Source organism: Hetaerina americana, unplaced genomic scaffold, assembly GCF_022747635.1.
Source record: "Hetaerina americana unplaced genomic scaffold, ioHetAmer1.1.p SCAF_5, whole genome shotgun sequence".
Lineage (NCBI taxonomy): Eukaryota > Metazoa > Arthropoda > Insecta > Odonata > Calopterygidae > Hetaerina > Hetaerina americana.
In genome coordinates this window covers 2,519,210-2,534,797 of record NW_027287095.1, presented here as the reverse complement: position 1 = coordinate 2,534,797, position 15,588 = coordinate 2,519,210, and positions in this window count along the sequence as shown.

The window sequence follows — 15,588 nt, the reverse complement described above, 5'->3', positions numbered from 1 at the left end:
TATTGCCAATGCTTTTACGTATTTCCCCACTTCTAACATTGTATATTGTCCCAATCTACACAATTATTTCTCGTTTATGGGTATTTCCTAACCCGTGTCCCGTAAAACAAATACCGCTCAAACGATTGTCCGTTTTTATTTTTAATACACCATGCCAACCATATGTTCATTACTAAAGACCTTATGATATCTATTTGTGCTTACGTGAAAATGCATACATTGTTTTCAATTCAGAATTCCATCTTCCATGCTTAAGCTTCCTACTCTTGTGTTCATCGTTCCTCTGGTACCTGCCCCTCCTGCCACACACCATATTGGGCGGTGGCTTGAACGGTATCATGTTGATGTACCTATTCATTTTTTCCTACTCATTCATTATTATATAGGTGAATTATATTCCGCATTTTCTTCTCGTAATACCACCCTATATTTTGCATTCGTTCGACACTTTTTCCGTATGCATGTACCTTCGTTTTCCTCATACCTAGGTAGCTCCCTCTCATGTCCACGCTTTACCTGATGTTGTTAACAAACAGTCTCGTTAGATTTAGTTGATATTTTATTCTATCCACCGTTCCCATTAATTTGCGATAAGGGTGCGGTTTCTAAGGGTTAGTGCAACAATCTTCCATCACTCACATCACGGACCTCTCCTGCCACTCACCCGACCCTCTCCGCTCCCACCACAAGGCAGGCAAACAATGAGATCCCGCGCATGCGCAGTCCACCCTTAGTACACGCACTCCATCCATTCAAGTATCCAATGCGTTGCCATCCATCGCAACTGTCACTTTTTGCGACATTCTACTGTCTCCCCTCCCCTATGTCGCCCGACTGACTCCCCTGGTCGCTTTTCCGGTACATTCATTGGCCCAAGGCTTTATTGCTCCTCAGCCAATGGCATTTTTTTCTCATTTCGCCATTTTGCATCTCCTCCGCATCTTCCCGCAATGCCTCTCTTTAAGAAATGACTCTCTCGGCTGTGAATATTCATATAAACTCGATCCCCATCCGGCTTTCCCCACTCCATCCAACTTCCCGTGCCAAGCACCGTTGGCGCTCATTTGCGAGCCTTAGAAGTAAAATTCATGCCTTGTTTCCCAATCGACGCTCGACGTTGTGACGGGCCTCCTTTCATGTTCACCATCAAGTTGCAAGGGACTTGTGCGTCTCCCTCGCGCAAGTATTTTTCGTCTCACTCCTCAGTTGGCAGGTAGATGGGATCCCGGCTGCAATATCGTTGGAATAATTTAATTCGGGCGTCATATGGTTTGGCCTTAGCCGTCCACCCTTTTCAAATCAAAGTCCCTGGTGAATCTCCTAGTCAATATTTTTGCTAATACATAATTTTATTTTTTTAAAAACTAATAGTTCAATGATTCATTTGAATCTATTCTTCAATTAGATATCCTTTGGGATGACCTCCCACTGTTATGTCGGCTTATTCTAACTTTAATGTATGTTATCCTTTACTCGTATAAGTTTTTCATCCACCCCTTTCTTGATTTTTCGTTACTTAAAAGAAATTGTATTTCTTAACAGTCTATGTCTCTGGGGCAATTTTCTAATGCATGCTTTTTACTTTCTTCCTCTCTCTCCTAGTTGCAATACGATTCTCACTTTGTAAGCCATGATTGCCTTCGAACTCCTTTACTTCTTCCTCGTGTCTCTTTTTACCATCTCATTCCGTTTTTTATTCAATGTCATCTACCATCAATTCCCTCATTCTCTATTTTCATCTTCTTATGCTTCCTCTAATGTTCTTAGCATAACCTGAGTTGTTTCCTCGAGCTTTCTAAATACAGACTTCAGAGATTCTTCATTATTCTTGTGGATTGTTTTTCTTTGAAATTGAGACGTCATCATTGCAAATTTTGATTAATGTTAACATTCCTATCTGGACAATTCCTATGCTCTTAAACTTTATTTTGAAATATTTTTTCTTCAAGGTATAAATTACGGAATTGTCTGTTACCCACCAGACTTCACCGAGAGTATTTTTTCAATAATGATTTCTAAGAAATACGAATGCTTCGGCATTAAATATTGTAAGCAGAATGCAAGCACTCTCTTTCAACTTTAATTTTCTTTACCCAAGCCATATCTCCCTCTTTCTTTTTCTTCTTGGCCCTCTCCAATGAGCACTCTCCATTCCCCTGACACTCTTAGGTTTGCCTCCCTTTTCGCTCTTCTTTATCACTCCAGCAAACCCCATGCAGCCCAACAAAACCCCACACCACCAAACCGCCTTCCTACAAAAAGTTCATCTCACTTACTCACTCCGATACACTTCCGAAATGTAATTCTCGTATCCATGTATATATAAACAGATCCAGTGTGAATATTTCTGCAGCTATTGCTCCTCCCATGATTCATTTTTTTATTTATTCTTAAGAAAAAATCGAGGCCATTCCGTTCTGTTTCCAAAATCAATTGTTCCACTCACCCCCGTTGATTTATTTAGTGCATATATTGTTCTTCTTTATCACTCCAGCAAACCCCACCTAGACATCAGCCTTTTTCCTGCAGAAACCTCTTCTCACTCACATTGATCTATTTTGGTGGACCAACTTATCCTTATGCGTTATCTCAACCATTAGCAATGGAAGCCGTGGAAACTGATTAGACAAAATATAACCGGATACAGAACTATCTATCTCGGTAAATCTAGTCGAACGTTTATGGTGTCGAATTCCTTCCTGAGTGGGAAACTCTATTGCTGGCAAAAAAAAAACGCAACAGTGCGTATTAAGATGAAACCGCCAACGGTGACTTATCACTGATGATTTATTTATTTACTAAGCATTAGTCTGAAAACAGCACATTTTGGCCTAAACATCAGGTTATTATCAATGTTAAATATAGTTACATTTGCAAACACCGTAGCCCCAATTGGAGGAAAACCCAACCATCCGGGAATCGAATCCGCGACTCTTGAAATGGCAGATGACGTTACCCCGCCGCCACCCGGGTCGGCAAGAGCAAAGCAACAGCACAAAACTTAGGAAATTTATAGTTTATTCTTGACCTAAAATCCTGTCTTTAGTCTTCCGAATTGAATGCAAAAAGCAGCATCAATTGAAAAGTACACTTTCTACCTTGTGATTTGTTAATCAGTGGATATGAAAGTGGTTAGTATCTATGACATTCATTGGAAGCGAAAATCATTCGCTATTATCTCTGAGCATAATATCTCGGAAACCTTTCAGCATTTTCCCCTTCGTGTGTCCAACTCCTCTTTGTTTCCCTCTCCCCCTTACACCATTTTCGTCCCAATCTCTTCCCTCAATTCAAAGTAACGCTCTAAGGAGCGCATTAATGAAACAGCCGAGCGTTTATCGATGCAGAGATAAGTCAGCTCCACCCGTGGTGTTGTTGTCCAAAAGAACTGGACTGAATCGCCAGTGGATACCGTGAAACGGAAGTTCACCATGAAATCTAAGCTATATACCTAATATATATTATGTATTCTGATACCTAATTCTCACACCAAGCCTCATGGTTTCTCTTTAATTAGATCCCATCAATTGGCAGATAGCGAGTGCTTCTAAGATAGGCCGAGTCAACTGGCTGGACAGACCACTTTCGTATGTCATGGTTGTAGCACTTAGGCTTTTTCGACTCCATATTTTCACCTTGAATCCCAGTCTGCTAAATACTTACGTGAACCACAGAAGATATTTTACCTCATCGGCTGTTTCACGAGTCTACCGTAACTTGTTACATGAGAGCATATGAAAATTCTAAAATGGCCTGAGACTGAAGCAGTTCCTATCCTTATGTGATTTGAAGATTAGATGCGTCCATTTGGCCATAGGTAATGTCTTCAGCTAAAATAAACAGTTGCATCTACGATAGTGTGATTAAACATGACAATTTAAATATCGACGTATTATTAATAATTAACGTAAAGCATTAGATCGATCGATAAATATCATTTTTTTCAGCAACTGAAATCCATATTCAGCAACATGTTGACACATTAGGATATGTAGAAATAATATCGAAAGAATAAGACCTGTGTCAGTAGTCCTTAATCCATTTATTCCGCTAACTCTAATTTGATAACTCATTGCATTCAAGTCCTTCCTCAAGTAAGTTTTTGGCGGTTGGAAAGTGGTCACTGCAGGTTAGCGGCAGAGGTAATTTTGCATGGTTTTAAATAGTTCGATACTTATTAGCAATCCGATTTTTCATCACAACCGTACATACACAGCAAATACTAAAGTACAATAATTTATCGTAAATTCAAAACACCTTTTTAATTAAAGCCGTGTTCGTATATGAAACGCAGTCAAAAAACCTTCCCCTTCACTCTTCCTTCTTCATCGCTCCTCAAATATTTTCTTTATCACAAGGCGGTGCTTTTTCGTCGGATATAGAGTTTATGTACGAGAGAGTTCTTCCTCGTTGAATTACGACTCATTAGTTAAGAAATATTTCTATTGTTTTAACGAGATCCTTGGCGTTACCAATCTTCATAATATTCAAATTGGCAATGCAGTGCCTATAGACTGCTCATAGTCTAAGCGTTGCGGCTATTGAACATTTTGATAGCAATATCCAGCACACAGTTATTCCCTTTTTTTCTAAATAGGATGCTATTATTTCAACGCAATTCCTTCTGTCGTAATTGTACGAGATACGCCACCCAGAAGCCGTCGTCCTGCGAATAGGTTATGGGCATCAAATCTTCCTCCATAATGTTTGCATATAATGTAAACTATTGAATGTATTTATTTTATCTATATCAATTTACTGAAGCAATTTTTGCAAACCCTACTTATAGCGCTATTGGAAAAATTAAAGGTGAATTGAGCCCATTTTACCGTGTTCATTAAAATAAATAATTTAATTGTTCCTGAGTATCATTATGAAATTTGAGTTTGAAAACGCCTGTTCCACTTGCTCCACAGTGGGGTTTTCTGATTAATTCTCCGGAGCATTATAAATGGTCGGATTTAACGAAGCTTGAATTCCACCCGCCCGAGTAAAGTGGTAGCTCACAGCCCTCGGTACGCACTTAGTGACTCACACTCCCCAATCCTGATCCCGTCGCTGCTTGTCGATTGCATTCCATCGCGGTCCTTTCACAATAGAGAAGTTGGCGCGTCACTTTGGCTATTCCGAAGCGTCAAGGATGAAAAAAACGAGCGAAAATATTTCTTATTTCCGTCGTCACGGTGGCGTTCGCACAATCACTCCACCCGACTAACGGTCTCTAAGGGAGCAGCAGAAAAAGGACTTCAAACGAAGATTTTAGTAAACTTCGTAGATATCACGTCTCCCTTCCCTCTAACAGTAAAATTTCAACATGCGGCTTCATACATGCCCAGAAACAACAGCCTTGCTATTTCACTCGGGGCTATGAATTTAAAGGTGTGATTTTCAACTCTGATTGCGCCTGCCGAAAGATCCAATATAAATTTAGAGTTACGCATCGATATCTCAGTTACTTCCACATTATGCCGATGATATATTATTCACTCACTCGATTTTTCGTCCTCGCCATGAATTCTTTGGGCATGAGTCTCCGTTCACTCCCTTAAATAAGATATTTTCTGCGTCCGTAGCCAGTCCTAATTAATTGGGCTGGTGTTTCGGGATACCTCATCGAATCTGGACGGGGGTTTGAGATAGCTCGTCGACTTTTACCTTTAGATCCCATGTCTGCGAACTCCAGTCACGAAGTTCGCACGGGCCCACTCCAATTAAAAGGGTTCGAGGAGCGATAGTAGTAACACTACACGCTAATTGCTCTCGCAACCTGGATTATATTGTGGCTCCGTCTTTTCCCCAAACGCGGGAAACACATAAATTTTAGGAGCCCTCTTTAACTGTTCGTAACTTACTCGTTTCTTTCACATCAAAGCTAATGTTATTTAGCACCATGAACTCCGGCAGCATGCGTGAAGTCATATAATTATGCCGTCTTAATTCTTAAACAGAACACAAAGAGGTTTTCTTTTCAAGCAACAAGGTTTCCAGCGGTGGGAGAAACAAAAGAGACATCAGAAGCAGAAATAAGTGCTAAATAAGTACTGAGTGCACCGAATAATTACCGAATGAAAGGAAGGGATATTTCACGTCAATGAAATGAGAAGGAATGAAAAGTATAACAGGTAAGAGAGTAGCTTTGAGAGCTGCTTAAAATCAAATTTGAGAGCTTCTCTAAACAACTTGGGATTGACAAGTACGTGATTAAATGGTGTGATTATGACTTTATAGACGGTGGTGAATTTCCACAAAAATGCGAACTAAATAGCATTATTTTGTAATTGTAATGATTATGAGGAGCTTAAATGAATATCCCCCCTTCATATTCAATATGTTTGGTGAAGCAAATTAAATACCTCTTATTACTCATCTTAGTGTCGAGTGGCATTCGACAGGTTTTTATTTACATGCTTTTAATAAAAGAACGATGAGTGGATGTTCATTGGATTCTCCGCTCATTTTGGAGACTTAATATCCTTCTGCTAGAATCGTAAACTTGAAAAGTGGATTCGTCCGTTTTCGTACTTAATACTCCCGTGTGAGGATTGACGTTGGTGTTTTAAGTATTGGCGCAGACCGTCTTGCGAAGGAACGGAGCGCGGCAATCAGGGGAGACAGCTCACCTCGCCTCCGAGCAGGTGGGGAGCTCCCGAGGAGGAAACTCGGCAGGTGAGGGTGCGGCGGGGGGGAGGGTTAGAGTTTCTCTACTTTGCCGCGGACCCCCGCCGGCGTTGCTGCTACCCCTCCCGCGTGGAGGGATTTGAACGGCCGAAGAGGTGTGTCAGTGATGGCGAGGAGAGAGGGTGGGGGTAGGTGAGATGGACAGGATCTTGAGGAAGGCTCGTTGGACTCCCTAATTGGATCGTTCCCCTAATCTGCACATTTCTCACTCGTCCCTCGCCGTTTAAGTCTACGAATTTTTCCGAAAAAATATGTGAAAACTCCCGAAGAGGATTGAGATCGAGGAAGCGAGAGAGAAGAGAGGAGGAGACCCCGCGCACTTTATTTCCATTTCCCCCCGAAGCGGGGCGCTTTTGTGACATCCGGGGTCTTCTCCCACCTCTCGCTACCGACCCCACTTCCCCCCTCCCTTAATATGTGCCGTGTGGGAACTCGCTGAAAAGGTGAGGGGAGGGTTGACGGAGAAGGTGTGGGGAAAGGGTGGCGGGGGAGGAGGGTGGTGGGAAAGACGAGTCGTTCCCGTTAGAGTAATGAAGTCTGCAGTAATTATGGTTGGTGAGGAGGAGGGTGGTGGACTGAGCGGGGCGGGGGGGTGAGAGATTTTAGGAGACGAGAGCGGGAGTGCCGTCTCGTAAGGGCGACCCCGAGTAGGGGGGAGGCGGGAGGGGAGAGCGGCGTCGGGCGGAAGGAAGGGAAGGGGGACCGGAATCACGTGGGAACCATCTGGTGAGGAGGGGGGGCGCTCGAGTCCGGCAGGTGGGTGGGATGGAAAGGTTCCGGCCCGGAAGGTTCCGGTGGAGTGGTTTGTGAAAGGTAAGGTTAAAGGGGGGGAGGGAGAGGGGTAGAGTGAAACTAAGAGAAAAGCGATTTTATTTGGGGGCGAAATTGAGACCATCAAGTCTCCGATCATGTTAAATCTTTCGTCATTGCAACGAGGGCAAAACTTATTTTGTGATGGGTTTTATAATGCGACCATTATATTCGTACTCAAAGCTACAAGCGTTGGACGACCGCCTTCGTTCTAGTGGCCTAATCGCATAGGAAAATATACGCGTCCATCTTCATCACAGTCAGTTGAATACGTGAGGACCCTCTTGTGCTACCCAGAGAGAACTGATTGCATAGTTTTGGAGACGAAATTTTAGTCATTATTTTTTTAAATAATGGAAACCTTGATTCCATGCCGAAGTGTTGCTTAGAAATTAAACATAAGAAATACATCACCTTCCAATGCCTTTGAAATGTACTCTCTTCAAGTGGAGGGCATTACCCAAGCGAGTGAGGGAAGTGAAGGGAAGAAGAGTGAGTGGTAGGGAAAGGTGTGTGGGAGTTGGTGAACCGCGGTCTCTCACGTCTAAGGTCCCGGTTCGACACCCACTCCTCTGTTTGTATTTCCCGAATGCTTCCGCCATGACCACAACCTCGTCGCCGCCTCAAATTTTGCAGAACCTCTTTTCTCAAAAGAAAAATCTGTCCGCGCGAACAGCATCCTGATGTTTTGGAATGTTTTAAGATGTCACCGCTCTCAGTACTTCATGTATTTTGTGTTCATCGGGGCATTATGCCGTTCGCAGTGCGGTAAATTTCCGCAAGTTTTTCGGAAAGAATTATTTTACCAGCTTAGTACGTGCCCATTAGCATTAATGGATTCATCTCACAGAGAAAGACAAGGAAAATAAAAAGTGACTAAAACGTATACCAATCGTATTCCGTTCTCAAGAATGATTGCCATGAAATTAGGAGTAAAAGCTAGGTTTTCTTTATTTAATTTAGTTTTGGACAGTTAGGTTTAAAGCTCTGCTAAGATCTGTTTACGTGAAAATAATTTAATGTAATTTAAAAAAAATAATTTAAATAAATTTAATATCTCGCATTAATCACCGCAAGGGCAGTTAAAAATATAGAAAAACTTCCACGATAATCGGTATTAATTCCAAGTAATAAGCTACACTGACTGGTATAGTGATGTAATATATGATCATAATGATTTGGAATGCTATTTACGTGGTTTCTCTCTCATTAACGACTACATAAATTCTCCCATTACAATGTAAATATTTGTTTTAACGAATAGTATGTGAGCATTTTGTCATCATACTTGGTTCAGGTTTATTATCATTCGACATTACTTCAACTTTTCACTCCGTATCAAAATTGATGTATAATGTTATATTTGTTTCTCCCGCCTATACTCAAAGGTGTATTTTGTGAAATCAGCGCTTAGCAAGGAAAGTTCTTTACGTTCTATGCTGCCGTCTCCTCTGCCCTTTAAGCTAAGGTAACTGACAGAATAATTCATCCCCTCAAGGTTTTTAAAATCCCTGAGGGAATATATACTTGGGCAACCGGAACAATCCTTTGCTTACCTCTTTAAGTGTTTCAGCTCGGAAATTTCTAATACGAATCGAAAGAAGTCAATTCCTCCTTTTTAATAGTTTGCAGTCTCACGCACCTCATCGCAAAGATTTAGACCCAGCAAAGCGGTCTTCCTCCCTCGAACATCCCCCTTTTAGCGCCTAGTTACTCTGTTAGGTATGCATTCGTTTTCGGAGAAGGCATTTGGTTGGAATGGAAATTCATCTCCATCCTCTGTGACCGACCAGTTGATTGCTTTCCAGTGAGTGGTTTCCCTCGGAGGGTGAACGAAGAAGCGCCGGGTTTTCCCTAACCCTTCCCCCACCCTCCAGCCCCTGCCGCCCCAAGGACGTCGCCAGACGGAGTGGCGCCGAAGACGGTGTATGACCGTTCTTGTGTTGAAAGGAGGAGCGGGCAGAACAATGGGAAGTGGGCGCGGCTGGTCATGGGAGGGAAGGCATATACGTAGTGTAAGGTTGGAGGGCGAAATAAGAATACTTCAGCCATGCTCAGAGTACTGCTTCATTCACTAAAACACCAACGCGCCCTCGATTGGATACAGCCAAATTTAGTAATAATTACTCGACATGGAGGGATTACTTCAATGGCGGTAGTTATGTCACAAATTGATCTATGATATTGGTAGTCCACCGACAGCTTAAGTTTTATGCCGCCGTGAATACGTGTAGGCATGTGTTCGGTGGTCGGCATGACTGCAGATAGTTAGTATGTAATGCCGGAGCGACACCCGGCGTTGGCATACTTTACTCAACGTTGAGTGCCCTAGGATCAATAATTAAACGTCCCCATGGAAGAGTACCACACTTGATGTGATCTCCAGTCCACGCGGTGTACAATCATGACATTAATTACAGATAATTTCCCTGATAAGTTTGCATTGAATAGAATGAAATTCGGGATCTCTGAGAAGAGAGTCATTACCGAAAGTAGTCACCACATTGATTGAATAGCCTTAATTTCTTCACAATTACCATAAATACTTTTGTGCACTTCGAATGAGCATCTCATTTTTCAACCCTTGGCGTATTATGGAGGTGAAAGTATGCCTCTCGACAGAGTATGCCTCTGGCTTAACAAAAGTTTCGTTGACTACCTTTTCACCAGTATAAACTTTTATCATTGACACCTACTTCTATTACAGCTTCCCTGTATAATTATAATAGGCAGATTTGAATCCTTTTATTAAATTTTGCTCTATACGTTTCAACCAAATATAAAAAAATTATTCCGATGGGTTTCAATTATTCCAGTTATCGAAAATGAATGCTAAAAAAGCTTAAACGTATATTTTCCATGTCAAACAATAGAAAATTTGCTCAGGTGTCGAATTTCCACAAAAGGAAAGCTATTCAGCAAAGTAATCGAGACTGTAAAACGACAGCGTATCGGAGTTTCTTCGAGAAATTGAATCAAATTTGCGCCGGTGGTAAGCACCACAATCATCATTGATTAATCAGAATTTATAAGGGCTGGACAGATGAGGGGCTTTTTACGATCCTCCGCGCAGGAATGCGCGCCTCGTCGGAGGATGGGGGTGTAAAAAAAAAGAAGGGAGCGCAAGAGAGGGAGGATTGACACGGAGGGTGAGTTGGGGGAGAGGGAGAAGGGGGAGGGATTCCCGGGGGCGTTTTTTTTCCCCGAATGGTTTGCGGCCCGCTCCCTTTCTCTCACGGGGCGGCTCTATTGTTTTTACGCCCGTGTAACGGGAGAGCGGGGCTCACCTCGGCACATCGCCTCTCCGAGCGCCGTCAAATCTCTAAGTCCAAATAATCGCGAACGGTAAAAATATTCCCCTCGGAAACGAGTGGGGTGACGGGGAAGATGCGCGCCGAAGGGCCCGACACTCGAGTCTTCCAGCTCGTGAAAATCATACGTAACGTCGAGCGGGGAAGCAAGTGGGTTTGTTGATCCCTCACGCCTTTTCATGCCCGGCCGACTTGAAACTTTTATGAATACTAGGAATTCATTCTGAAAAATCCTGATCGATAATTTAATCGTCTAAATCCTCTTTTTTGGAAAAATAATTAAAGGGTTTGGTATGCAGCGTATTGATTTATGTTGTCCTCCAGTTTCCATTTCTCGAACTGACAGGTTTTATATGTAAGAAAGTTGCATAAATATTTTAAATTTGCTGTTTGTGTTTACCATTATCGTTTATCGTCAATATACTTCAAGTGTAGTACTACGCCGTCTCCTCACAATTGAAATAAAAATCCAAATCTCAAACACCTAAAAGCATTCAACCATTTTCTCCTCATGGTCTTGATTTGTCTCTGTTTAAGAGTAAGGAATCAACAGTCTTATATAAAATTTCCACTTCACGCCAAAACATTCGATTATATAGATATTTGAAGTATCAAAAGTCACCTCGCATTTACGAGTACTAAAATCAGCATGTAAAATAACGAAAGCCGTTCGTTAAACATCAAATGATTCAATATGTTGCATACAATAACTACGGCGATGCAATCTTTCCTCTGATTTCTGTACTTTCGCTGAGTTATTATGCAGAGTATTTGTTTTTGACGTTGGTAAACCTCTTTGGATTATTAATTTAACCCTATAATATAATGAAGCGTTTTCCCAGTAACTATTTGGATGGATAGGTAGGTTTACGTTACTCCGATAAGGTATAGCTTCCGAAAAGCAGGGCTAGTACTGATTTTTCTTAATAGCATACGACGGTAGTCATTGTAATATTGCCACTTAATGTATGACTTTGGATTTGATCATGCATATGCATGTACTTGAGAAGAATAGGGAAGAGAAACTTAATTCATCACCTTGATGCGTCGACCAATGCATCCTGCAAATCCGGCGTCACATCCGGCGCACTACGTGCTGCGTCACTTCCTCTCTTCGCTTTGTGAGTATCCTGGATTTCAAAAATGGCCACTTTATTCGGCCATCCAATCTGCATATCGTCGGGGGAGAGTCACAAAGCGCAACTGAATAAGCACCTCCATTAATAGTGACCATATTTCTTTATTTCCATCATCGGTTTATATCTATAGTATAAACACACAGCATCTATCTGTTTTTATGACTTTTGCCAAAATTGTATTTCAAACTTGCTCAATATGTTGTTTACTTCACTATTTTGTGCGAATGAATTCCTTCATGTAATTTTCACCCCAGATCTCTCTCTCTCTCTCTCTCTGTGACCTGAACTGGTTCCAAAGTTGTGAAATTGAACTACGTTGCCGAGCTTTTCTAAAATGTGATTAGCCATTTTGAAGCTTTCCAGTGAATAATAGAAGTCTTATCCTTTTATCTAATGTGACGGAAGCTTCCCATCTCAGATACTCCGTTTCACCATTCCGAGATTAAAACACGGCAAAGCGGAACAAATTGATCAACGAGGTTTGACTGAATTGTCATGATTGATTATAGATCTCAAGAACTCCATACAACTTTCTTTAGGAGGCTGAATGAATTTATGCATGAGCCGCGCTATTATTGAATTGTGCATAAAAGAAGTTACGCATACAATTATTTTACTCCTAAGAAAAATGTCGGTCAAAAATGGCCCGCAAGTCACTGTCTAAAGTGCGGTTTCAGCAATGCGCGTGAAAGCTATATTCACTGCCGCTCAATCGACTTATTATTTTTTTGTATTCCATTGTTAATTTTTATTATTATTTTTGTGATAATTTGTGTTGGCCTTTATAAGATGGGTTCACCTTCATAATTCTCTTTCGCCCATAAACATTTTACCTCGGAAAGAAAGTGTCCTTTTGTTGGGACTTGAAGCCCAATATGTAAGAATTGCTTCCACGACAATAGCGCATGGCATTATGGAACTTCTGGGGAACATTTCCAACGGTTGTTTGATCGTATGCATTAGGAACATAAATACTCATATCCTAAGTTTTTCAATTCTTATATTTTGCCTGTTTATATCATAGTTTTGTAATTGGTACAACCTCAAATATTCTTCACACACACACACACATATATATATACATATATATATATATATATATATATATATATATATATATATATATATATATATATATATATATATATATATACATATATATATACATATATACATATATATGCTTTCGTAGACGTAACACGGAAGTGCCGAATAGTAACTCTGACTTATATAGAAGTAATGACTCTCAGTCATTACTTCTATATCTTCAGATGAAGACGGATTGTTTCCGTCGAAATATCAAGAAAATACGTGTGAGTGTTCTTCTTTTTCTGTGTTTCTATATTGTGTGTTACTGTGTATTGTACTATATATGTATGTATATATATATGTATGTATGTATGTATATATATATATATATATATATATATATATATATATATATATATATATATATATATATATATGTATGTATGTATATATATATATGTATGTATGTATATATATATATATATATATATATATATATATATATATATATATGTGTGTGTGTGTTTGTGTGTGTGTAAAGACTTATACATATACATCTATACATACACTTATATTATTTTGCCCAAAAGTTCCAAGCAGCGATCGTGTGAATGCGACACAAATGGTGCCGCCAATTGATTTGTATATACTATATACACACACACAGAGTGGCTATATCCATTAAAGTGGTCGGCGTCTTTGTACGATTATTTTTTAAACACTTTGGAAATATTTTATGAAACAACCTCACAGAAATTCCCAATCGAAAGAACTACTTCAAAAGAAACCTTTGCAAATATTCACAAAACTACTCAGTAAATATTTCACTGAAACTTTCTTGCTATTATTCCATAACTTGGTAGAGTTAATTTTCATTTTCCTCACTTCAACGTGAGCCTGTAAGAAATCCCCTTCGTGGAAGAAATAAGAAAGGATTTGCATGCATGCATTTGCCAACAAACTGTCGTTTGTCCTGGTCATAACAAACGGGCACAGGGGCTCTTAATTGCTCGAACACTCGCGGGCCACCTGGGAATATCACGTAGTATCAAGTCGTCCCCTCTCCGATCTTGTCATCAACATATTTCCGTGCCATTGACCCCGCAACATGACCTCTGCTTAATTATCCGCCTTCCCCTCCTCCCTCCTCTTCTCCCACCCCTCCCCCGTCCCACCTCTGACCCCACTCTTCCGCTCCAACACACCCTCTACGTCCCACCCCGCCTATCCTCTCCCCCTACCCCCTCCTGCCGTCCCCCTCCCCTAACTCCCTCTTCCGCCAGCCATTAGCAAACACCAACTTCATGCAACCCGGAACTCAAATTGACGATGCAATGAACTGGTCTTGATTTAAATTCACCTGAATTATGCGGACTTGAGCTATCTGATTACTCTAAATATTCATGGAGTATTCCCTATCCTAAATTTACTCTACGCAACGGTCTCAACTTTCCTCCCCTTTAATTTCGTGCGCTGCTCTTTTTTTCAACCGCCTGGAAATTGACGACGATAGGAAACTTTCCTTGTGGTTTTCCTAAAGAGTTTCTCTCATTCAATGCCTATTTAAGAGTTACATTTGTATATTCCATTCTGTTTATGTATAAAATTATGAAGGCGGCTCTAGTTATCGGAAGTTATAATGGAGAAATACGTACGTATCCGTTGGCCGCAAAATGTTGCATTATAAACCTCAAATCCTTTCAACAAAAACTTGTACTCTTCTTGAGAAAATTAAAAGGCTTTACTTCTTAATCCGAAAGGATGTGTTGACTCACCTTAGATAATTCTTTGTGATTCAGAGCCGAGAGACAGTTCAGATACTAACAATAGGGTTCCGGGTTCCAGTCCCGGAAGATGCCCTTGGACAACTACAGCTAAAATCCCAGTAGTGTGATATTCTGGTTACGAGAAATCACCGGTGGCTTGCGGAAAGGAACTGACTCTTGATGCTTGAATCCACCCTCACCTGACAAAGCCAAACTTTGGATGATTACTGTGGTTTATTGTTTGCTTCCAATGGCAAAATGTTTTTGAACATATTTTTAAAATGAAGGTACAGATAAAAACCTATTTTATTAAAACAATTTACCATCAACAATGTTTGTTCTTCTTGAAACAAATTATCGTATACCTGTTATATTTCCTAATTAAACAATAAATTCATGACTGCATAATGAAATGCACTTTTTCGCTGTATACCTTTTAATTGGGGCTGGCTATCTCACGCTCTTGACAAATGTTGGTTCAATCGGCTGATATTGAAAGAGGCCCCCCATTCCTCAGGAATAAATGCACATATACTACACCAGTGCTATTTCTAAGCCCGATGATGCTATTTAGATCTTAACCCGGGTCGTATCCAAATTAATATTCTGTGGAATATAGAAGTGTTTATTTTTAAATTAAATTTCTAAGTTGTGTATCATGAACGATAATTTTACCAAAACAATGCTTGTTTAATTGAAGATGAGATGTGATATCACCCGTAGAGCCTTTTCTTGTCGCTCGATTATGTAGTGATTAATCTCCAAAGAAATTGTTTCCTTACTTGAATATTTTACTAACATGGTGATTCACAAGAAATTAGCCAGGTGTCACTAAATTTATTGAGCCTATCAACA